The sequence below is a fragment of the Somniosus microcephalus genome, chromosome 7, assembly GCF_052327205.1.
Source record: "Somniosus microcephalus isolate GS21.2 chromosome 7, FLI_Smic_1.0, whole genome shotgun sequence".
NCBI classification, from domain to species: Eukaryota; Metazoa; Chordata; class Chondrichthyes; order Squaliformes; family Somniosidae; genus Somniosus; species Somniosus microcephalus.
This window is the reverse complement of record NC_140993.1, coordinates 205,001,068-205,026,200: the sequence shown is the minus strand read 5'-3', so window position 1 is coordinate 205,026,200 and position 25,133 is coordinate 205,001,068. Positions and strand designations below refer to the sequence as shown.

The following is a 25,133-nucleotide window of genomic DNA, read 5'->3' as shown; positions in this document are numbered from 1 at the left end:
CATCACAATCTGTAACCTCAGGGCCCGGCATATCCCTCACTCTACCATTACCATCAAGCCAGGGGACCAACCCTGGTTCAATGAGGAGTGCAGAAGAGCATGCCAGGAGCAGCACCAGGCATACCTAAAAATGAGGTGTCAAACTGGGCAAGCTGCAACACAGAACTACATGCATACTAAACAGCTGAAGCAGCATGCGATAGACAGAGCTTAGTGATTCCTCAACCAACCAGTCCTGCCACATTCAGTCGTGAATGATGAACAATTAAACAACAATTAAACAACTAACGGGAGGAGGCTCCATGAACATCCCCATCTTCAATGATGGAGGAGCCCAGCACCCTAGGGCAAAAGACAAGGCTGAAACGTTTGCAACCACCTTCAGCCAGAAGTGCTGAGTGGATGATCCATCTCGGTCTGCTCCTGAGGCCCCCACCATCACAGAAGCCAGTCTTTAGCCAATTTGATTCACTCCATGTGATATCAAGAAACGGCTGAGCGCACTGGATACAGAAAAGGCTATGGGCCCTGACAACATCCCGGCAGTCGTGCTGAAGACTTGTGCTCCAGAACTAGCCGCGCCTTTAGCCAAGCTGTTCCAGTACAGCTACAACACTGGCATCTATCCGACATTGTGGGAAAACTGCCCAGATATGTCCTGTCTGCAAAAAGCAGGACAAATCGATTCTGCCCAATTTCTGCCCTATCAGTCTACTCTCAATAAAAACAGAAAATGCTGGAAATACTCAGCAGGTCAGGCAGCATCGGTGGAGAGAGAAACAGTTAACGTTTCAGGTCGATGACCTTTCATCAGAACTGAAGAAAGGTCATCGACCTGAAACGTTAACTCTATTTCTCTCTCCACAGATGCTGCCTGACCTGCTGAGTATTTCCAGCATTATCTGTGTTTATTTCAGATTTCCAGTATCCGCAGTATTTTGCTTTTGTCTACTCTCAATCATCAGCAAACTGATGGAAGGTGTCCTTGACAGTGCTATCAAGCACCACTTAACAATAACTTGCTCACCGATGCTCAATTTGGGTTCCGCCAGGAACACTCGGCTCCAGTCCTCATTACAGCCTTGGCCCAAACATGAACAAAAGAGCTAAATTCCAAAGGAGAGGTGAGAGTGACTACCCTTGACATCAAGGCAGCATTTGACCAAGTGTGGCTTCAAGGAGCCCTTGTAAAATCAAAGTCAATGGGAATCGAGGGAAAAACTCTCCACTGGCTGGAGTCGTACCTAACACAAAGGAAGATGGTTGTGGTTGTTGGAGGCCAATCATCACAGCCCCATGACATCGCTGCAGGAGTTCCTCAGGGCAGTGTCCTAGGCCCAACCAACTTCAGCTGCTTCAATGACCTTCCTTCCATCATAGGGTCAGAAGTGGGGATGTTCGCTGATGACTGCACAGTGTTCAGTTCCATTTGCAACTCCTCAGATAATAAAGCAGTCCATGCCCACATGCAACAAGATCTGGACGACATTCAGGTTTGGGCTGATAAGTGGCAAGTAACATTCGCGCCACACAAGTGCCAGGAAATGACTATCTCCAACAAGAGAGAGTCCAACCACCACCCCTTGACATTCAATGACATTACCATCGCTGAATCCTCCACCAACAACATCCTGGGGGTCACCATTGAGCAGAAACTGGATCATCCACATAAATACTGTGGCTACAAGAGCAGGCCAGAGGCTAGGTATTCTGCGGCGAGCGTCTCACCTCCTGACTCCCCAAAGCCTTTCCACCATCTACAAGGGACAAGTCAAGAGTGTGATGGCATACTCTCCACTTGCCTGGATGAGTGCAGCTCCAACAACACTCAAGAAGCTCGACACCATCCAGGACAAAGCAGCCCGCTTGATTGGCACCCCATCCACCACCTTAAACATTCACTCCCTCCACCACCAGCGTACCGTGACTGCAGTGTGTACCATCTACAAGATGCACTGCAGCAACTCTTCAAGGCCTCTTCGGCACCACCTCCCAAACCTGCGACCTCTACCACCTAGAAGGACAAGAGCAGCAGGCGCAAGGGAACACCACCACCTCCAAGTTACCCTCCCAGTCACACACCATCCTGACTTGAAAATATATCATTGTTCCGTCATCGTTGCTGGGTCAAAGTCCTGGAACTCCCTCTCTAACAGCACTGTGGGAGTACCTTCACCACACAGACTGCAGCGATTCAAGAAGGCGGCTCACCACCACCTTCTCAAGGGCAATTAGGGATGGGCAATAAATGCTGGCCTTGCCAGCGACGCCCACATCCCAGGAGTGAATTAAAAAAAACTTTGTGTAACTTTTTGCACGAAGTATATGCAGATAAAATAATAACACAAAATATGCACGTTGCATCTCATTAAAATCCACATTCTGCTTAGTTAGAAGATTATTGAAGGAAATAAGTTCACATTATTCGTAATTCTTCCTTTAGTCTGTCAAGGAGCGAACCAACAACAACTTGCATTTATATAGCGCATTTAACAGAAACATACCCAAGACGCTTTACAGGGGTGTAAGGAAAAACAGAGTCAAAGGAGGAGAGATTAGGAAAGGTGACCAAAAGCTTGGTCAAAGAGTGCATTTTAAAAAGGGTCTTTAAGGAGATGAGGGAGGTGGAGAGACAGAAGGGCTTAAAGAGAGAATTAAAGATTGCAACTGACCTCGGCGGCCGAACGCATGGCTGTTTGTGGTTGGACTAAGGGAGGGGGGATGCAAAAGATGCTAGTCACAGGAATGGAGGGTTCGGCAGCGAGGGGGGATGGTTCTCAGGATATTAGAGATAGGGAAGGTTGAGACCATGAAAGGATTTAAAACCGTGATGAGAATTTTAAATTTGAGGCATAAGAGAAAGAAAGATTTGCATTTATATAGCGCCTTTCACGACCACCGGACATCACAAAGCGCTTTACAGCCAATGAAGTACTTTTGAAGTGGAGTCACTGTTGTAATGAGGGACCGGGAGCCAATATAGGTCAGGGAGGATGGGGTTAATTCACAGGGGAGACTTGACTAGGACAGGATACAGGCAGCAGAGTTTTAGATGAGCTGAGGTCGTGGAATGCACTATATAAATATAAGTTCTTTCTTTGTATATGAAAACTATAGAAACCATTAGAAAAATGCACATATTTTTAGTGTTATATTTTGGCTAAATATTGAGTACCTTGGCACTGAACCATGGAAGATTCCTGAATATTAGAGTAGGGGACTGATTACTCATAAAAGACGGAGAGTTAGGAGAGTAACTAAAAGGCTTTTATTAACAAAGAACAGAGCATGCCTCTTGTGGTTGACTGGTTTCCAAGAAAGCGGGGGGCTGCAGAGCAGTCACCTTTATACCTGGGCCTGTGGGTGGAGCCAGGGGCGGAGCCAGCAGAGGCATGCTGAGGCATGCCTAGATACAACAGTGTGCAACAACAACGGTGAACAACAATAACAGTGGTTTATGACATTCACCCCTTGTTTAAAATTGGGTCCGGCGGGGTGAAGTGTACTAAAGGTTCGTGTAAGTAAGTCTATCAGGTGGCCTTGTATGCCGTCCTGATCGTCGTGGTGGCGGCGGTGATGGTGCAGCATCCAACGTTGAATCTGGCGTCTCATTGAGTGGTTGGGTGGTCAATGATGGGTCCTGGGGCTGCGGCATGCCGTCTACCGGGGTTGGGTTGTGGGTAGTGGTGGATGGCAATGGTAGTGTTTCAGGGGCACCCGAAGGTGCGAGGTCTCGTATGGCGACTGTGTCCTCCCGCAATGGTAGTGTCTCCGGGGCACCCGAAGGTGCGAGGTCTCGTATGGAGACTGTGTCCTCCCGCCCGTCTGGGTACGCCACATAAGCATACTGGGGGTTGGCGTGGAGGAGGCTCACACCCTCTCGACCAGGGGGTCCGTTTTATTGGACCTCACGTGCTTCCGCAGTAGGACGGGTCCTGGAGACGTCAGCCATGTCGGTAGCGAGGTCCCCGATGTGGACTTCCTAGGGAAAGTGAACATTTTTTCATGGGGGGTGGCATTGGTGGCCGTACAAAGCAGTGACCGAATGGAGTGGAGCGCCGCAGGGAGGACCTCCTGCCAGCGCGAGGTCGGAAGGCCCTTAGATTTTAAGTTTAAGAGGACGGCCTTCCAAACCGTCGTGTTCTCTCTTTCCACCTGGCCGTTCCCCCGGGGGTTGTAGCTGGTGGTTCTGCTTGTAGCAATACCTCTCGTGAGCAGGTACTGACGGAGTTCGTCGCTCATAAAGGATGAGCCCCGGTCGCTATGGATATAGCTAGGGAAGCCGAACAAGGCGAAAAGGTCATTCAGACATTTAATGACCGTGGTACTGGGCACGGGATGGGAAACGGGAGTACTCATCAATTATGTTGAGGAAGTACGCGTTGCGGTCAGAGGAGGGGAGGGGCCCTTTAAAATCGACGCTCAGGCGCTCGAAGGGGCGAGTGGCCTTGATCAGGCTTGCTCTGTCTGGCCTATAACAATGCGGTTTGCACTCGGCACAGATTTGGCAGTTCCTGGTCATGGTCCTGACCACCTCGATGGAGTAGGGCAGGTTACGGGATTTGATGAAGTGGAAGAACCTGGTGACCCCCGGGTGGCAGAGGTCATTGTGGAGGGTCTGCAGTCTATCAACCTGCGCGTTGGCGCATGTACCACGTGATAGGGCATCTGGGGGCTCATTGAGTTTCCCGGGCCGGTACAAGATATCGTAATTGTAGGTGGAGAGTTCAATTCTCCACCTCAAGATCTTGTCGTTCTTGATTTTGCCCCTCTGATTATTATTGAACATAAAAGCTACTGAACGCTGGTCAGTGAGCAGGGTAAATCGTTTTCCGGCCAGGTAATGCCTCCAATGTCGCACCGCTTCCACAATGGCCTGGGCCTCCTTTTCGACAGAGGAGTGTCGAATCTCGGGGCCCTGGAGGGTCCTTGAGAAAAAGGCCACGGGTCTCCCCGCCTGGTTAAGGGTTGCAGCTAGGGCGAAGTCGGATGCGTCGCTCTCCACTTGGAAAGGGATGGACTCATCCACTGCGTGCATTGTGGCCTTCGCAATATCTTTTTTTATGAGTGAAGGCTGCACAGGCCTCTGCTTTCAGGGGGAAGGAGGTAGACTTGATGAGGGGTCTGGCTTTGTCCGCATAGTTGGGCACCCACTGAGCATAGTAAGAGAAAAACCTTAGGCATCTCTTCAATGCTTTTTGGCAGTGGGGGAGGGGGAGCTCCATAAGGGGGCGCATTCTGTCGGGGTCGGGGCCGATGACTCCGTTCTCCACTGCACAGCCAAGAATGGCGAGGCGCGTGGTGCGAAACATACATTTGTCCTTGTATGTTAGATTCAGCCGCTGGGCCGTACGGAGGAATTTCTCTAGGTTAACGTCATGGTCCTGCTGGTCGTGGCCGCAGATGGTGACGTTGTCTAGATAGGGGAAGGTGGCCTGCAGCGCGTTCTGGTCAACCATTCGGTCCATCTCCCTTTTGGAAGACCGAAACCCTGTTGGTGACGCCGAAGGGGACTCGGAGGAAGTGGTAGAGACGACCGTCAGCTTCAAAAGCTGTGTACTGGCGGTCCTCAGCCCTGATGGGGAGCTGGTGGTATGCCGACTTCAGATCAATCGTCGAGAACACCCGGTATTGTGCTATCTGATTGACCATGTCAGATATGCGGGGGAGTGGGTATGCATCTAACTGGGTGTAGCTATTGATCGTCTGGCTGTAGTCAATAACTAGGCGCTGTTTTTCGCCAGTCTTTACTACCACCACTTGTGCTCGCCATGGGCTAGTGCTACCCTCAATAATCCCTTCCTTCAGGAGTCTTGCTACTTCGGATTTAATGAAGCTCCTATCCCCGGCACTGTACCGCCTGCTTTTGGTAGCGATGGGCTTACAGTCGCGGGTGAGGTTAGCAAACAAGGGGGCGGGGGGGGGGGGGGGGACTTTAAGGGTGGAGAGGCTGCAAATGGTGCGCGGCGGGCGATTTAAAAGCTGCCGGCTGCAGACTGTGAGTGGGGGGTGGGGTCCGCCGTACGCTAATGTGACACTTTTAAGGTGGCACTGAAAATCCAACCCCAGTAGGACAGCAGCGCAGAGATGGGGCAGGACAAGAAGTTTAAAATTTTTGTATTCTGTGCCCCTTACTGAAAGGGTCACTACACAGTAGCCACCGACGTCTGCTGAATGGGATTTGGAAGCCATAGAGATCCGATGGCGCGTTGGCAGGACCGGGAGAGAGTAACCGCGCACCGTGTTGGGGTGGATAAAGCTCTCCGTGCTCCCGCTGTCGAAAAGGCAGGTAGTGGCGCGGCCGTTTACCGTAATGTCCATCATGGACCTGGACAGTTGGTGAGGGAGAGATTGGTCCAGCGTCACGGAGGCCAGCGTATGGTCGAGCGAGTCGCTGTGGTCGTCAGACGAGGCGGTGGTTGAGTCCGGGTCACCCGCGATTGGAGTTGGAGGCGTCCAAGATGGCGGACAAAATGGCTGCGCCCATGATCCCGATCCCCACGCGGCTGGAGGTGTCCAAGATGGCGGACAAGATGGCTGCCCCCACGGTTCACACGCGGCGCTGCTGGCGTTAGCGGTTTTACCTTTGCAGGCGCTGACGTAGTGTCCTTCCCGCAGCCAGAGCAGGTAGCGTTTTTCGCTGGGCAACGTGCTCTGGGGTGTTTTGCCTGGCCACAAAAGTAACATTTCGGGCCCTTGGACATCGCTGCAGCAGTCGGTGCCGGGGGTCCCATGACCCAAGGTTGCGGCGTCCACGGTGCGGAGCAGTTAGGGGAGAATGCGTCCATATTCCGGTGGGCCGCGTCTAGCGAGAGCGCGAGGGACACTGCCGCCTTCAGGTCGATTTCGCCCTTCTCCAGCAGTCTCTGCCGGGTGTAGTCGGATTTGAGGCCCGCAACGAAAGCGTCTCGGATAAGTCCCTCCGCGTGTGTCGCGGCCGATACCCCTTTACAATCGCAGGCTCGGCCGAGTATCTGTAGTGCCCGTAGGAATGCCTCCAACGATTCCCCGGACTGCTGTTTGCGGGATCTCAGGAGGTGTCTGGCATAAACCGTATTTACCGGGCGTGTGTTTTGTCCTTTTAGCAGATCGATAGCCGCCGTGTAGGTAGTCGCGTCCTGGATGAGCGTGTAGACTTGGTGGCCCACCTTGGAGGCCAGGATTTTTAGTTTGTTTCCACCTAGTGTCACGGCTGAGGCTTCCAGGTAAGCTTCGAAGCAACGCAGCCATTGTGCGAACTTGGTAGACGAACCCGCTGATGCGCTATCAATTACTCATAAAAGACGGAGAGTTAGGAGAGTAACTGAAGGCTTTTATTAGCAAAGTACAGAGCATGCCTCTCGTGGTTGACTGGGTTCCAAGAAGGCAGGGGGCTGCAGGTCAATCACCTTTATACCTGGGCCTGTGGGTGGAGCCAGCCGAGACATGTTGAGGCATGCATAGGTACAACAGTGTGTAACAACAACAACAGTGGTTTACCACATTCACCCCTTGTTTAAAATTGGGTCCGGCGGGGTGAAGTGTACTAAAGGTTCGTGTAAGTAAGTCTATCAGGTGGCCTTGTATGCCGTCCTGATCGTCGTGGTGGCGGCGGTGATGGTGCAGCATCCAACATTGAGTCTGGCGTCTCATTGAGTGGTTGGGTGGTCAATGACGGGTCCTGGGGCTGCGGCATGCCGTCTAGCGGGGTTGGGTAGTGGTGGATGGCAATGGTAGTGTTTCAGGGGCACCCAAAGGTGCGAGATCTCGTGTGGGGGCTGTGTCCTCCCGCCCGTCCGGGTACGCTACGTAAGCGTACTGGGGGTAGGCGTGGGTAGTGGTGGGTGGCGAGGGGGGTGTTTCGGGAGCACCCGAAGGTGCGAGGTCTCTTATGGAAGACAGTGTCCTCCCGCCCGTCCGGGTACACCACGTAAGCATACGGAGGGTTGGCATGGAGGAGACTCACCCTCTCGACCAGGGGGTCCGTCTTATGGGACCTCGCGTGCTTCCGCAGTAGGACGGGTCCTGGAGAAGTCAGCCATGTCGGTAACGAGATCCCCGATGTGGACTTCCTGGGGAAGGAGAACATTCTCTCGTGAGGGGTAGCATTGGTGGCTGTACAGAGCAGTGACCGAATGGAATGGAGCGCCGCAGGGAGGACTTCCTGCCAGCGAGAGGTCGGAAGGCCCTTAGATTTCAAGTTTAAAAGGACTGCCTTCCAGACCGTCGCATTCTCCCTTTCCACCTGGCCATTTCCCCGGGGGTTGTAGCTGGTGGTCCTGCTTGTAGCGATACCTCTCGAGAGCAGGTACTGCCGGAGTTCGTCGCTCATAAAGGATGAGCCCCTGTCGCTATGAATATAGCTAGGGAAACCGAACAAGGCGAAGAGGTCATTCAGACATTTAATGACCGTGGTACTGGTCATGTCTGAGCAAGGGATGGCAAACGGGAAACGGGAGTACTCCTCAATTAATGTTGAGGAAGTACACATTGCGGTCGGAGGAGGGGAGGGGCCCTTTAAAATCGACGCTCAGCCGTTCAAAGGGGCGCGTGGTTTTGATCAGGCTTGCTCTGTCTGGCCTATAAAAATGCGGTTTGCACTCGGCACAGATTTGGCAGTTCCTGGTCATGGTCCTGACCTCCTCGATGGAGTAGGGCAGGTTACGGGATTTGATGAAGTGAAAAAACCTGGTGACCCCCGGGTGGCAGAGGTCATTGTGGAGGGTCTTCATTCTATCGACCTGCGCGTTGGCGCATGTACCACGTGATAGGGCATCTGGGGGCTCATTGATATCGTAATTGTAGGTGGAGAGTTCGATTCTCCACCTCAAGATCTTGTCGTTCTTGATTTTGCCCCTCTGCTTATTATTGAACATAAAAGCTACTGAACGCTGGTCAGTGAGCAGGGTAAATCGTTTTCTGGCCAGGTAGTGCCTCCAATGTCGCACAGCTTCCACAATGGCCTGGGCCTCCTTTTCGACAGAGGAGTGTCGAATCTCGGGGCCCTGGAGGGTCCTTGAGAAAAAGGCCACGGGTCTCCCCGCCTGGTTAAGGGTTGCAGCTAGGGCAAAGTCGGATGCGTCGCTCTCCACTTGGAAAGGGATGGACTCATCCACTGCGTGCATTGTGGCCTTCGCAATATCTCCTTTTATGAGTGAAGGCTGCACAGGCCTCTGCTGTCAGGGGGAAGGAGGTGGACTTGATGAGGGGTCTGGCTTTGTCCGCATAGTTGGGCACCCACTGAGCATAGTACGAGAAAAACCCTAGGCATCTCTTCAGTGCTTTTTGGCAGTGGGGGAGGGGGAGCTCCATAAGGGGGAGCATCCTGTCGGGGTCGGGGCCGATGACTCCGTTCTCCACTACACAGCCAAGAATGGCAAGGCGCTTGGTACGAAACATACATTTGTCCTTGTTGTATGTTAGGTTCAGCCGCTGGGCCGTACGGAGGAGTTTCTCTAGATTAACATCATGGTCCTGCTGGTCGCGGCCGCAGATGGTGACGTTGTCTAGATAGGGGAAAGTGGCCTGGAGCGCGTTCTGGTCAACCATCCGGTCCATCTCCCGTTGGAAGACTGAAACCCCGTTGGTGACGCTGAAGGGAACTCTGAGGAAGTGGTAGAGACGACCGTCGGCTTCAAAAGCTGTGTACTGGCGGTCCTCAGCCCTGATGGGGAGCTGGTGGTATGCTGACTTCAGATCAATCGTCGAGAACACCCGGTATTGTGCTATCTGATTGACCATGTCAGATATGCGGGGGAGTGGGTATGCATCTAGCTGGGTGTAGCGATTGATTGTCTGGCTGTAGTCAATAACTAGGCGCTGTTTTTCGCCAGTCTTCACTACCACCACTTGTGCTCGCCATGGGCTGGTGCTACTTTCAATAATCCCTTCCTTCAGGAGTCTTGCTACCTCGGATTTAATGAAGCTCCTATCCCCGGCACTGTAACGCCTGCTTTTGGTAGCGATGGGCTTACAGTCGCGGGTGAGGTTAGCGAACAAGGAGGGGCGGGGGGGGGGGGACTTTAAGGGTGGAGAGGCTGCAAATGGTGCGCGGCGGGCGATTTAAAAGCTGCTGGCTGCAGACTGTGACTGGGGGGAGGGGTCCGTCGTACGCTAATGTGACACTTTTAAGGTGGCACTGAAAATCCAACCCCAGTAGAACGGCAGCGCAAAGATGGGGCAGGACCAGGAGTTTAAAATTTTTGTATTCTGTGCCCCTTACTGAAAGGGTCACTACACAGTAGCCACTGACATCCGCTGACTGGGCTTTGGAAGCCAAAGAGATCCGATGTCGCGTCCTGGATTATTGTATAAACTTGGTGGCTCACCTTTGAGGCCAGGATTTCCAACTTGTTTTCGTCCAGGGTCACAGTTGAGGCTTGCAGGTAGGCCTCGAAGCAACGCAGCCAATGCGCGAATTTGGTAGCCGAACCCGCTTCTTGAGGGTCTAGGTCCAGGCATGTTGGTCTGAGGGCTCGCAGCAGCTCCTGCTGCTCAGCGTTTGGTGCAGCAGCCTGCTGCTCAGCATTTGGTGCAGCAGCCTGCTGTTCAGCGTTTGTCGACATTTTGTTTTTGCTAATAAAATTGATGCGCTATCAATTACTCATAAAAGACGGAGAGTTAGGAGAGTAACTAAAGGCTTTTATTAGCAAAGTACAGAGCATGCCTCTCGTGGTTGACTGGGTTCCAAGAAGGCAGGGGGCTGCAGGTCAATCACCTTTATACCTGGGCCTGTGGGTGGAGCCAGCCGAGACATGTTGAGGCATGCATAGGTACAACAGTGTGTAACAACAACAACAGTGGTTTACCACACCCGCCTCTTGAGGGTCTAGGTCCAGGCATGTTGGTCTGAGGGCATGCAGCAGCGCCTGCTGCTCAGCGTTTGGTGCCGTCGTTTGCTGCAGCGCCTGCTGCTCAGCGTTTGGTGCCGTCGTTTCCTGCTGCTCAGCGTTTGGTGCCGACATATTTTGTTTTTGTTAATAAAATTGATGCGCTATCAATTACTCATAAAAGACGGAGAGTTAGGAGAGTAACTAAAAGGCTTTTATTAACAAAGAACAGAGCATGCCTCTTGTGGTTGACTGGTTTCCAAGAAAGCGGGGGGCTGCAGAGCAGTCACCTTTATACCTGGGCCTGTGGGTGGAGCCAGGGGCGGAGCCAGCAGAGGCAAGCTGAGGCATGCCTAGATACAACAGTGTGCAACAACAACAACGGTGAACAACAATAACAGTGGTTTACCACAGGGACATAGCAGAACAAACTGATTAAAGACTCAACTGGTTTAAGTAACATGCCAGACAGACAAGAAAAAACTACTATATTGTAAGAAAAACTCAATTTGACTGGTAATATTGGCCGTAAAGTGCATTGGGACGTTCTGAGGTTGTGAAAGGCGCTATATAAATGCAAGTTATTTTTCCTTGCAGCATTAACTACCTCTATCCTTGCCTCACACTCCACTGCCAAAAACCCTCTTTGTTGCCCCTAGCCTTCAGAAGTTTTCCGCTGATGGGCAATGTCCCTGTAAGCTGTGCTTTGTTCTGTGCGGCCTGCTTCTTTTAATGCACGGCCCCTTTAAATTTCAGTGCATGTGCGGTATTTACAATGTTAATGCCGGTGTGTGGCCTGCGCAGGACCTTTCCTATGCCTAGAGGGAACATTGCTGACAGGCCTGCTGACCTTCACCTTACATAAATATCAACTCATGCAGAACTCCACTGCCTGCATCCTGTCCCACTCACTTACCATCCCTGTCCATGCTTGCCTCTAATGACTTCGCAAAGTTCAAAATTCTGTCGTCCTCATTTGGAAATCTTCCCTCCATCAGTGACCGACTCCAGAGCAAGTACGTGCTTCTACTCTTCCAACTCTGGCTTCCTTTGGTTGCACCCTCCCTCTTTCAGTCACAGGCCCTTCATCTATCTTGGCTCTGTACTCTCAGCTGTCTTCCCAATCCCTCTCCACACCTTTTAAAAACCTCCCCAATGAATGTCTCTACGACCAGTCCTTTGGCTCTCCCAATCATTCCATCATCCACTTCTATCTCTGTGAAATGCCTTGGGACACTGGCTACATTAAAAGTGCAGTATGACGCAAGTTGCTGTAGTTGAAAAGCTGATAGAATTGGTGTAATGAAATGTGTTTGGCTTGCCTGTATTCGTTTTGCACTCGTGTATGTTACCCTCCCCCACACGGTGTATAGTTTCACTTCCTCTTTCCTGACTAACCTGGAATGTTCCAGGTCTTGGCTCTTGGCTCCACCCCTGACTTCTCTTACATAAAGATCCCAGGATCTTTATGACTCATTCCTGCGAGCCAGTCAGTGTGTTGCGATGTTAGCTCTGATCTTAGTGATTAAAAGCCAACTTGTTAAAGTTTATAACTTCTAGTTTTGTGGTTATTGAAGGCACATCAATTTTAATCACTAAAGAATACTAGGATGGATCGACTCCTAAAACCAGAGCGTCTGGACTTGGATCCACATTCTGCTGAAGCATCAAATCAATTTGGACACTGGCTCAAATGCTTCGAACTCTTTGCGAGGGCCTCATCCGCTAGCGAGGTAGATAAACTGAGTCTACTGACTACTCGCGTTAATCATCGGATTTATTCGTTCATCCGGGACGCCACCTCTTACACGGAGGCCATCACTATCCTGAACGCCCAATACCAGAGGCCAGTAAACGAAGTGTACGCCAGACATCTGCTGGTTACACGCAGGCAGCGACCTGAGGAATCGATGGACGATTTCTTACAGGGCCTAAAGGACTTGGTCCGGGACTGCAACTGCAAGGCCGTGACGGCCAACGCGTACTCTGACGAATTGGTCCGCGATTCCTTCATCACGGGCCTCAAATCGAATTATATCCGGCAGAGACTGCTGGAGAAGGAGGCCCTGGACTTAAAAAAGGCAGTGGCCACTGCACGATCGCTGGACGTGGCACAGAAAAACTCTGACTCTTATTCTTCCAGCCATGCGGCCCTCACCGCCTCGTGCTCGCCGAGCGGGCCGCCATCTTGGAATCAGCCATCTTCCCCATCCAGGTCTCAGACCAGCTCTACACCGCCGGAGTCCCCACACAGAAGTTCACCCAGGAGTCCTACTACAGCGGCAATGTCTCGAGGCCCGAAATGCTACTTCGGCCAGGCCAAGCACCCCAGACAACGATGCCCAGCGAAGAACGCTACATGCTTCAAATGTAAGAAAAAGGGACATTTTAGCAAAGTCTGCAGGGGTAATCCGATTTCCAACTCCCTCACCGCCTCGTGCGGGCCGCCATCTTGGGATCCGCCATCTTTTCCCGACTCAACGGCCACCCAGGGCCCAACAGTGGCTTCGATCACGGTGGATCAATCCAGGCCACACCCGTTGACAAAATCCGTGATGGACATACAGGTAAACGGGAATTTAACTAAATGTTTAATTGACTGTGGGAGTACCGAGAGTTTTATCCACCCTAGCCTGGTACGGCAGCACTCATTAACGGTAACCCCTACACGGAGCAGAATTGCTATGGCTGCTAAGCCCCACACTTCGGACATTTGGGGCTACTGTGTGGTAACACTGACTGTAAAAGGCACGGACTACAAGGATTTTAAACTCCTCGTGATGCCCGAACTCTGTGTTAATGTAATCTTGGGCCTGGACTTCCAGTGCCACCACGAAAGTGTCACGCTAGCATATGGCGGGTCCCAGCCGCCACTCACAGTCTGTGGCCTATCAACCTTAAAAATCAGCCCGCCCTCTTTATTCGCTAATCTCGCTCCGAATTGTAGGCCCATAGCGACCAAACGTAGACGGTACAGTCTGGAAGACAGACACTTTATCAAAGCGGAAGTGGACAGACTCCTGCGGGAAGGCATTATTGAATGCAGTACCAGTCCGTGGCGTGCCCAAGTAGTCATAGTTAAAAATAGCGAAAAGAAACAGATGGTAATTGACTACAGCCAGACTGTTAATATTTATACCCAGCTGGACGCCTACCCTTTACCCCGCATATCAGAAATGGTCAACCAGATCGCGCAATACCGAGTCTTCTCGACTATCGACCTCAAATCCGCGTATCACCAGCTCCCCATTAGAACGGAGGACCGCCCATACACCGCCTTTGAGGCGAACGGACGCCTCTACCATTTTCTCAGAGTGCCCTTCGGGGTAACAAATGGGGTCTCGGTCTTCCAACATGAGATGGACCGCATGGTTGACGAGAATAAACTACAAGCTACCTACCCCTTACTGGACAATGTCACTATCTGCGGGCACAACCAGCAAGACCACGATCTAAATCTTGCGAGATTTTAAAAAACTGCCCTAAAGCTGAATCTAACCTACAACGAAGACAAATGTGTCTTCAACGCAACCCGTCTCTGTATCCTTGGCTGTGTGGTGGAAGATGGGGTAATTGGACCGGACCCTGACCGATTACGCCCCCTAAAGGAACTGCCCCTGCCACACAATCCCAAAGCTTTAAAAAGGTGCCTGGGATTTTTTTCGTATTATGCCCAATGGGTGCCCAATTACTCTGATAAGGCCCGACCCCTCATTAAATCGACGTCCTTCCCACTATCAGCTGAAGCTCGGGAGGCTTTCACCAGTATCAAACAGGACATTGAAAGGGCTGCACTGTGTGCAGTGGACGAAAGCATTCCCTTTCAAGTCGAAAGCGATGCGTCAGACTTTGCTTTAGCTGCGACCCTCAATCAGGCTGGGAGACCTGTGGCCGCCTTCTCCCGAACCCTTCAGGGATCTGAAATCAGGCACTCTTCTGTCGAGAAGGAGGCACAGGCTATAGTGGAGGCAGTGCGGCACTGGAGACACTACCTAGCCGGCAAACATTTCACCCTGCTCACCGACCAGCGGTCGGTGGCTTTCATGTTTAATAACAAACAAAGGGGGAAAATCAAGAATGACAAAATACTCAGGTGGAGGATCGAACTAGCCACGTTCGACTATGATATTATGTACAGGCCGGGAGCCCTTAATGAACCCCCAGACGCCCTATCGCGGGGAATGTGTGCTAGCATTCATACGGACAAATTACAGGGTCTCCACAAAGACCCCTGTCACCCAGGGGTCACCCGACTATACCATTTTATAAAGTCCTGCAATCTGCCCCACTCCATCGAGGAGGTCGGGGCAATGACCAGAGCCTGCCGCATCTGTGCGGAATGCAAGCCTCGTTTCTACAGGCCTGACCGTGCACACCTTATCAAAGCCACACGGCCATTCGAGCGCCTAAGTCTGGACTTCAAGGGACCCCTTCCCTCTGCCGACCGTAACGTATACTTCCTCAATATCATCGATGAATATTCCCGCTTCCCCTTCGCCATTCCCTGCCCAGACATGACCAGTGCCATCAAGTGTCTCGGTAATCTATTCTGCATGTTTGGCATGCCGAACTACATACACAGCGATAGGGGGACGTCATTTATGAGTGACGAACTGCGCCAGTTCTTGCTCTCAAAGGGGATAGCCACGAGCAGAACCACTAGCTACAACCCCCGGGGTAATGGGCAAGTGGAAAGGGAGAATGCTACTGTTTGGAAGGCTGTCACGTTAGCCTTAAAGTCAAAAGGCCTTCCGACCTCCCGCTGGCAGGAAGTCCTCCCAGACGTGCTCCACTCCATAAGGTCTCTGTTATGTACAGCCACTAACGCTACCCCTCACGAAAAGATGTTCGTTTTCCCCCGGAAATCTACCTCGGGCATATCTCTACCCGCGTGGCTGACGTCTCCGGGGACAGTACTATTGCGGAAGCACGTGAGAGGCCATAAAACGGACCCCCTTGTGGAAAAGGTACAGCTCCTCCATGCAAACCCTCAGTACGCCTATATCGAATACTCTGACGGGCGAGAGGACACTGTTTCCATAAAAGACCTCGCTCCCTCGGGGAGCGGAGAGAACGATGAGAGACTACCCGAGGAAGACCTACACCAAAAAGAGACAGGATGCCCAGAGGTATCAATACCCAACTTTAACCTGGAGGACACTGCAGATAACCTGGAAGACACTGCGGAGGCCCGGACAGCGGAGGAACCAGAATCCACTCCCCTAGAGGCACCCCAGCCGGTTTTGCGCCGATCACTGAGAACCGCAAAACCTCCTGACAGACTCACTTATACCAACTTTTACGAAACATCACCCCGATGGACTAAATCTAAAGAAGGGGTGAATGTAATGAAATGTGTTTGGCTTGCCTGTATTCGTTTTGCACTCATGTATATTACCCTCCCCCACACGGTGTATAGTTTCACTTCCTCTTTCCTGACTAACCTGGAATGTTCCAGGTCTTGGCTCTTGGCTCCACCCCTGACTTCTCTTACATAAAGATCCCAGGATCTTTATGACTCATTCCTGCGAGCCAGTCAGTGTGTTGCGATGTTAGCTCTGATCTTAGTGATTAAAAGCCAACTTGTTAAAGTTTATAACTTCTAGTTTTGTGGTTATTGAAGGCACATCAATTGGCTTGAGAGTTGAGGAAGCCTTATTGTTGCCCTTGTGTCACGCAGGATCAATTGATAAAGACTTTTTTCACAACTTAAAAGACTGGAAAACAGGATGAATCTGCAGATTTTCTGAGTTGCGGAGGGTATTTAACATAGAAACATAGAAGATAGGAGCAGGAGTAGGCCATTCGGCCCCTCGAGCCTGCTCCGCCATTCAATGTGATCATGGCTGATAATCCAAATTCAGTACCCGGTCCCTGCTTTCTCCCCATACCCCTTGATCCCTTTAGCCTTAAGAAATATACCCAACTCCTTCTTGAATATATGTAATGAATTGGCCTCTACTGCCTTCTGTGGTAGAGAATTCCACAGGTTCACCACTTTCTGGGTGAAGAAATTCCTCCTCCATTTCTGTCCTAAATGGCCTACCCCTTATCCTTAGACTGTGACCCCTGGTTCTGGACTCCCCGACCATCGGGAACATCCTTCCTGCATCTAGTCTGTCCAGTCCTGTCAGAATTTTATAAGTTTCAATGAGATCCCCTCTCATTCTTCTAAACTCCAGCGAGTACAAGCCCAATCGTCCCAATCTCTCCTCATACGTCATTCCTGCCATCCCAGGTATCAGCCTGGTGAATCTTCGCTGAACTCCTTCCATGGCAAGAACATCCTTCCTCAGATAAGGCAACCAAAACTGCACACAATACTCAAGATGTGGTCTCACCAAGGCCCTGTACAACTGCAGCAAGACATCCTTGTTCCTGTACTCAAACCCTCTCGCTACGAAGGCCAGCATGCCATTTGCTTTCTTAACCGCCTGCTGCACCTGCATGCTTACCTTCAGCGACTGGTACACAAGGGCACCCAGGTCTCGTTGCACTTCCCCTTCTCCCAATCTATTGCCATTCAGATAATCTGTCTTCCTGTTTTTGCCACCAAAGTGGATAACCTCACATTTATTCACGTTATATTGCATCTGCCATGCTTCTGCCCAATCACCCAACCTGTCCAAATCATCCTGTAGTTTCTCGGCATCCTCCTCGCAGCACACACGCCCACCCAGCTTTGTGTCGTCTGCAGATTTGGAGATATTGCATCTAGTTCCCTTGTCTAGATCATCATTAATATATATTGTGAATAGCTGCGGTACCCCACTAATCACTACCTGCCACTTGGAAAAAGACCCGTTTATTTCAACTCTTTGCTTTCTGTCTGCCAACCAGTTCTCTATCCAAGTCAATACCTTGCCCCCAATCCCATGTGCCTTAACTTTACACGCTAATCTCTTATGCGGGACCTTATCGAAAGCCTTCTGAAAGTCCAAATACACCACGTCCACTGGTTGTCCCTTATCTATTTTACTAGTTACATCTTCAAAAAAATTCCAGTAGATTAGTCAAGCACGATTTGCCTTTTGTAAATCCATGTTGACTTTGTCCGATCCTGTCACTGTTTTCCAAGTGCTCTGCTATTACATCTTTTATAATGGACACTAGCATTTTCCCCACTACCGATGTCAGGCTTACTGGTCTGTAATTCCCCGTTTTCTCTCTACCACCTTTTTTGAATAGTGGGGTAACATTAGCTACCCTCCAATCCATGGGTACTGTTCACATTTACTGTGGTAGTTTAATGAAACCATATTTTATGTGAAGGGTACAGGAATTGACAACATTGCTTAATCGAACCTTGACTTTTAGTTGACATCTGCACCTTGCTTCTTATTGATTGGATCTGACATGGTGTTTCTGCCAGCTTGCAAACCGGCATCTATCTATCGATCTATCTATCTATCTATCTATCGCGGTTCTTCTGTCTGTCATGCCGTCTGTCTGTATTGAATAAACTCGAAAGTTATAGAGCGTACCTACACGTGTGTTACGTCGAAAGAAAGCTGACGATTCCAGAACCGTCCTAAGCGTATTAATGTTTCGGCCAGACAAAAATTGCGCCCGCGGTATCCAAAAAAAGGTTCAACATTCCGTTCATTATTCGCTCATTAGCATCGAGTGACGTCGAGGTCGACCAATCGTACGGCGGGTTCCTGGCGCGTGCGGCCGGGCCCTCCTACAGTCGAGTGACGGGACGATTGACCAATCCTACGCTTCGGTGACCTGACGGTCGGCCAATCGGTGCGTGTGTGGGCGGGCCTTATCGTTCTGAACCGAGGTGAGTCGCCGCCATCTTGATTCTAAACTTTTCATTTCTTTTTCCCGCTTTCTGCGTGTTTCTTTTCAAATCTGTATTTCCAGGAGAAAAAAAAAGTTGCTTTTAAAACACACATTGGTTTTTAAAAAAAGTTAATTAATTTGTAAATCTTTTCTCTAACCTCTATAATTCTCCTACCTTTCACCGTTTTTCCAGGCCCGGGGCCTAGGCTTCTCCAACTGCCAGCAGTGCAACTCTAGACCCAGGCTCCCGGCCTAGGCAGAGACAAACACTGGCAGAGGAGAGAGGGTGTGCTGCCTCAGCTCCATTCCCAGGGTCAGTAGGTGGGGAGGCTTCATAAGCAACTGAGGTAGGTCGCAAGCCCCGAATAATAATCTGAAGATCCTGGGTTTGCAGCTGAGGAAATTTCTTCTGCAGACAGCCCCAGGTTAACGGCAGCCATCTTTGTCAAGGAGGGCGAAAAGTTTCAGTGCGACGCCATTTTGATTCAGTGTGTAACAGAGTGCATGCGTGGCCATCTTAGTACAGGAACATAGTGGGTGGGGCTTCTGTGCTCCAAATCTGTGTCTGTGACAGACAATTGACTGTGTGGGCGGGGCCTAATCTTTCCAACTGAAAAGCAAGCGGCGGCCATTGTTTGTGGTACAACACTGAGAGGTGAGCACCCCTTTTTTAATAAAAAGATTGGTGAGGTTGTAAAGTGTATGTTATAGAAAGATTTACCAAAAATGTTCTTAAGTACAGGAAACTTTGTGTTATCCGGAGGTGAGCTATCCGGCAATCTGGAGCCACCACAAAAATCAGCAGCCGTTTTTTATTCTTTGTTTATTTTCCTTTGTTTCAACAGTCAAGCTGTGCAAGGTCTGTAGCTATAGCAACAGCTTTAGCTGCAGAGGTTTAGGGCCACACCCGAGTGTTTAGAAGCTGTTGCTAAGCAACAGTGTTTGTTGTCAAATACGGAGATAAGAATCTCTGTATCTCTCAACATTAACTATGGAGAGGGTGGGTGCCAGATAGCACAAAGTTTCCTGTACTTGAAGTTTATCTCCCCCCCCACACCCCACCACACCCCTTCCCCACCCCCCTTTCCCCCCCTTCCCTCCGCCCCCGCCCCCTTTCCCCTGCCCCTTCCCTCCCTCCCCTTCCCTCCCTCCCTTCCCTCCTCCCCCTTCCCCTCCTCCCTCCCCCTCCCTCCTCCTCCCTCCCCCTTCCCCCCCCTTCCCCCTCCTCCCTCCCCCTCATCGCCCCCCTCCCCCACTCCTCCCTCCCCTCCTCCCTCCCCCTTCCCCTTCCCCCCCTCCCCCTCCCCCTCCCCCCTCTCCTCCCCCTTCCCTCACTTCTCCCCTCCCTCTCCCCCCCACTCCCTCTCCCCCCCCCTCCACACCCACTCCCCCCCCTCCCCTCCCCCCCAGCCCCCACTCCCCCCCCCCCCCCCCCCGTCGCTCTCTCTCTTCCCCCCCGTCGCTCTCTCTCTTCCCCCCCGTCGCTCTCTCTCTTCCCCCCCGTCGCTCTCTCTCTTCCCCCCCGTCGCTCTCTCTCTTCCCCCCCCGTCGCTCTCTCTCTTCCCCCCCCGTCGCTCTCTCTCTTCCCCCCCGTCGCTCTCTCTCTTCCCCCCCGTCGCTCTCTCTCTTCCCCCCCGTCGCTCTCTCTCTTCCCCCCCGTCGCTCTCTCTCTTCCCCCCCGTCGCTCTCTCTCTTCCCCCCCGTCGCTCTCTCTCTTCCCCCCCGTCGCTCTCTCTCTTCCCCCCCGTCGCTCTCTCTCTTCCCCCCCGTCGCTCTCTCTCTTCCCCCCCGTCGCTCTCTCTCTTCCCCCCCGTCGCTCTCTCTCTTCCCCCCCGTCGCTCTCTCTCTTCCCCCCCGTCGCTCTCTCTCTTCCCCCCCGTCGCTCTCTCTCTTCCCCCCCGTCGCTCTCTCTCTTCCCCCCCGTCGCTCTCTCTCTTCCCCCCCGTCGCTCTCTCTCTTCCCCCCCGTCGCTCTCTCTCTTCCCCCCCGTCGCTCTCTCTCTTCCCCCCCGTCGCTCTCTCTCTTCCCCCCCGTCGCTCTCTCTCTTCCCCCCCGTCGCTCTCTCTCTTCCCCCCCGTCGCTCTCTCTCTTCCCCCCCGTCGCTCTCTCTCTTCCCCCCCGTCGCTCTCTCTCTTCCCCCCCGTCGCTCTCTCTCTTCCCCCCCGTCGCTCTCTCTCTTCCCCCCCGTCGCTCTCTCTCTTCCCCCCCGTCGCTCTCTCTCTTCCCCCCCGTCGCTCTCTCTCTTCCCCCCCGTCGCTCTCTCTCTTCCCCCCCGTCGCTCTCTCTCTTCCCCCCCGTCGCTCTCTCTCTTCCCCCCCGTCGCTCTCTCTCTTCCCCCCCGTCGCTCTCTCTCTTCCCCCCCGTCGCTCTCTCTCTTCCCCCCCGTCGCTCTCTCTCTTCCCCCCCGTCGCTCTCTCTCTTCCCCCCCGTCGCTCTCTCTCTTCCCCCCCGTCGCTCTCTCTCTTCCCCCCCGTCGCTCTCTCTCTTCCCCCCCGTCGCTCTCTCTCTTCCCCCCCGTCGCTCTCTCTCTTCCCCCCCGTCGCTCTCTCTCTTCCCCCCCGTCGCTCTCTCTCTTCCCCCCCGTCGCTCTCTCTCTTCCCCCCCGTCGCTCTCTCTCTTCCCCCCCGTCGCTCTCTCTCTTCCCCCCCGTCGCTCTCTCTCTTCCCCCCCGTCGCTCTCTCTCTTCCCCCCCGTCGCTCTCTCTCTTCCCCCCCGTCGCTCTCTCTCTTCCCCCCCGTCGCTCTCTCTCTTCCCCCCCGTCGCTCTCTCTCTTCCCCCCCGTCGCTCTCTCTCTTCCCCCCCGTCGCTCTCTCTCTTCCCCCCCGTCGCTCTCTCTCTTCCCCCCCGTCGCTCTCTCTCTTCCCCCCCGTCGCTCTCTCTCTTCCCCCCCGTCGCTCTCTCTCTTCCCCCCCGTCGCTCTCTCTCTTCCCCCCCGTCGCTCTCTCTCTTCCCCCCCGTCGCTCTCTCTCTTCCCCCCCGTCGCTCTCTCTCTTCCCCCCCGTCGCTCTCTCTCTTCCCCCCCGTCGCTCTCTCTCTTCCCCCCCGTCGCTCTCTCTCTTCCCCCCCGTCGCTCTCTCTCTTCCCCCCCGTCGCTCTCTCTCTTCCCCCCCGTCGCTCTCTCTCTTCCCCCCCGTCGCTCTCTCTCTTCCCCCCCGTCGCTCTCTCTCTTCCCCCCCCGTCGCTCTCTCTCTTCCCCCCCCGTCGCTCTCTCTCTTCCCCCCCCGTCGCTCTCTCTCTTCCCCCCCCGTCGCTCTCTCTCTTCCCCCCCCGTCGCTCTCTCTCTTCCCCCCCCGTCGCTCTCTCTCTTCCCCCCCGTCGCTCTCTCTCTTCCCCCCCGTCGCTCTCTCTCTTCCCCCCCGTCGCTCTCTCTCTTCCCCCCCGTCGCTCTCTCTCTTCCCCCCCGTCGCTCTCTCTCTTCCCCCCCGTCGCTCTCTCTCTTCCCCCCCGTCGCTCTCTCTCTTCCCCCCCGTCGCTCTCTCTCTTCCCCCCCGTCGCTCTCTCTCTTCCCCCCCGTCGCTCTCTCTCTTCCCCCCCGTCGCTCTCTCTCTTCCCCCCCGTCGCTCTCTCTCTTCCCCCCCGTCGCTCTCTCTCTTCCCCCCCGTCGCTCTCTCTCTTCCCCCCCGTCGCTCTCTCTCTTCCCCCCCGTCGCTCTCTCTCTTCCCCCCCGTCGCTCTCTCTCTTCCCCCCCGTCGCTCTCTCTCTTCCCCCCCGTCGCTCTCTCTCTTCCCCCCCCGTCGCTCTCTCTCTTCCCCCCCGTCGCTCTCTCTCTTCCCCCCCGTCGCTCTCTCTCTTCCCCCCCGTCGCTCTCTCTCTTCCCCCCCGTCGCTCTCTCTCTTCCCCCCCGTCGCTCTCTCTCTTCCCCCCCGTCGCTCTCTCTCTTCCCCCCCGTCGCTCTCTCTCTTCCCCCCCGTCGCTCTCTCTCTTCCCCCCCGTCGCTCTCTCTCTTCCCCCCCGTCGCTCTCTCTCTTCCCCCCCGTCGCTCTCTCTCTTCCCCCCCGTCGCTCTCTCTCTTCCCCCCCGTCGCTCTCTCTCTTCCCCCCCCGTCGCTCTCTCTCTTCCCCCCCGTCGCTCTCTCTCTTCCCCCCCGTCGCTCTCTCTCTTCCCCCCCCCGTCGCTCTCTCTCTTCCCCCCCCCGTCGCTCTCTCTCTTCCCCCCCGTCGCTCTCTCTCTTCCCCCCCGTCGCTCTCTCTCTTCCCCCCCGTCGCTCTCTCTCTTCCCCCCCGTCGCTCTCTCTCTTCCCCCCCGTCGCTCTCTCTCTTCCCCCCCGTCGCTCTCTCTCTTCCCCCCCCGTCGCTCTCTCTCTTCCCCCCCGTCGCTCTCTCTCTTCCCCCCCGTCGCTCTCTCTCTTCCCCCCCGTCGCTCTCTCTCTTCCCCCCCGTCGCTCTCTCTCTTCCCCCCCGTCGCTCTCTCTCTTCCCCCCCGTCGCTCTCTCTCTTCCCCCCCGTCGCTCTCTCTCTTCCCCCCCGTCGCTCTCTCTCTTCCCCCCCGTCGCTCTCTTCCCCCCCCGTCGCTCTCTCTCTTCCCCCCCGTCGCTCTCTCTCTTCCCCCCCGTCGCTCTCTCTCTTCCCCCCCGTCGCTCTCTCTCTTCCCCCCCCGTCGCTCTCTCTCTTCCCCCCCGTCGCTCTCTCTCTTCCCCCCCGTCGCTCTCTCTCTTCCCCCCCGTCGCTCTCTCTCTTCCCCCCCCGTCGCTCTCTCTCTTCCCCCCCCGTCGCTCTCTCTCTTCCCCCCCGTCGCTCTCTCTCTTCCCCCCCGTCGCTCTCTCTTCCCCCCCGTCGCTCTCTCTCTTTCCCCCCGTCGCTCTCTCTCTTCCCCCCCAGTCGCGCTCTCTCTCTTCCCCCCCCAGTCGCTCTCTCTCTCTTCCCCCCCCCCCCCCAGTCGCGCGCGCTCTCTCTTCCCCCCAGTCACGCGCTCTCTCTCTCTCTTTCCCCCCCCAGTCTCTCTCTCTCTCTCTCTCTCTCTCTCTCTCTCTTTCCCCTTCTCCCTCTCCCTCCACTCCCCCCACTCCACTCCACTCCCCCCCCTCCACTCTCCCCCCCCCCCCCGTCGCGCTCTCTTCCCCCCCCAGTCGCGCTCTCTCTCTTTCTTCCCCCCCCCCAGTCGCGCTCTCTCTCTTCCCCCCCCCCCAGTCGCGCTCTCTCTCTCTCCCCCCCCCCAGTCGCGCTCTCTCTCTTCCTCCACCCAGTCGCGCTCTCTCTCTCTTCCCCCCCACCCCCCCCCCCCAGTCGCTCGCTCTCTTTTCCCCCCCCCCCCCCAGTCGCTCTCTCTTTTTCCCCCCCCCCCAGGTCGCGCTCTCTCTCTTTCCCCCCCAGTCACGCGCTCTCTCTCTTTCTCCCCCCCCCCCCCCCCCCCCAGTCGCTCGCTCGCTCTCTCTCTCTCTCTCTCTCTCTCTCTCTCTTCCAACAACAACATGCCCTCGGCACCGCCGGGCACTTCAGCTAGTATACTATACAGTATATGGTGTAGAATTGTTTTGCTGTGTTTCTCTTATTTTTAATCATTTTTGGTGGCTTTCCCTGTACAGCAGACAAGGTAGGTGGAAGCAAAACAACTATGCAGGAATACTAATGCATCTATGTGTGTTGGGAGGGAGGTGTTGAATCCTTTTACTGCCTGAGACTTTGTTGCTTTGTGTTAATGGTAAGCCTGATGAATTTGGAGTTCAGGAGTTACTGCTTCAAATGGATATCCAATTCAGCTGATAAAGTTTAATGAGCCACAAAACACGTGTTTATAACATGAACAAAATTAGGGTTTTTTCACATTTTTCGAACTTCAGTCTCAACTTGCTTCCAGGTATCACTTTTTCTAAATATTTCAACAAACTTGGCTCTTGGTTCTTTTAACAATGGGAATACATGTTTGGATTAGTTTACAAAAGCTAATGTAATTGACTGGAGGAGCTGAGACTGTTCTCCTTGGAGCAGAGAAGTTTATGGGGAAATTTAATAGAGGTGTTCAAAATTATGAAGGGTTTTGATAGAGTAGATCGGGGAAAACCGTTTCTTCTGGCAGGTGGGTCGGTAACCAGAGGGCACAGATTTAAGATAACTGGCAAACGAAACAGAGGGGAGATGAGAATTTTTTTTACGTAGTGGGTTGTGATGATCTGGGATGTGCTGCCTGAGAGGGTGTTGGAAGCAGATTCAATAGTAACTTTCAAAAGGGAATTGGATAAATACTTGAAAAGTAGAGAGGGGGAGTAGATAGCTCTTTGAAGAACCAGCACAGGTACGATGGGCTGAATGGCTTCCTTCTGTGCCGTATGATTTGCGACCTTGAGCAGTTTTAGTAAATTGTATGCAAACTAGTACGGACTGTTGTTTTTTTCAAAACAGCAAACTATTCTTAATTACTTGTGATTTTTATTGCTGTTTGGTCAGTCAGATAGATACCCTGCCATAACTCACAGCAGTACAACTGTTGACGCACTAAGGGGTCGATTTTATCTCGGGTGCGGGGAATTGGCGGGTTCCCTGAATTTAGTGATTCCCACACGATTCTAAATGGGTCTATTAGATTGATGCAATTTTAACTCAA

The 25,133-nt window shown here is 53.4% G+C and overlaps 1 protein-coding gene across 5 annotated transcripts in view; it reads left to right on the top strand.

Annotated features, from left to right (window-relative positions):
- The window catches only part of vps41 (VPS41 subunit of HOPS complex), a 278,435-nt gene that overhangs the window by 147,277 nt on the left and 106,025 nt on the right, over positions 1–25,133 (top strand). The window lies entirely within an intron of this gene.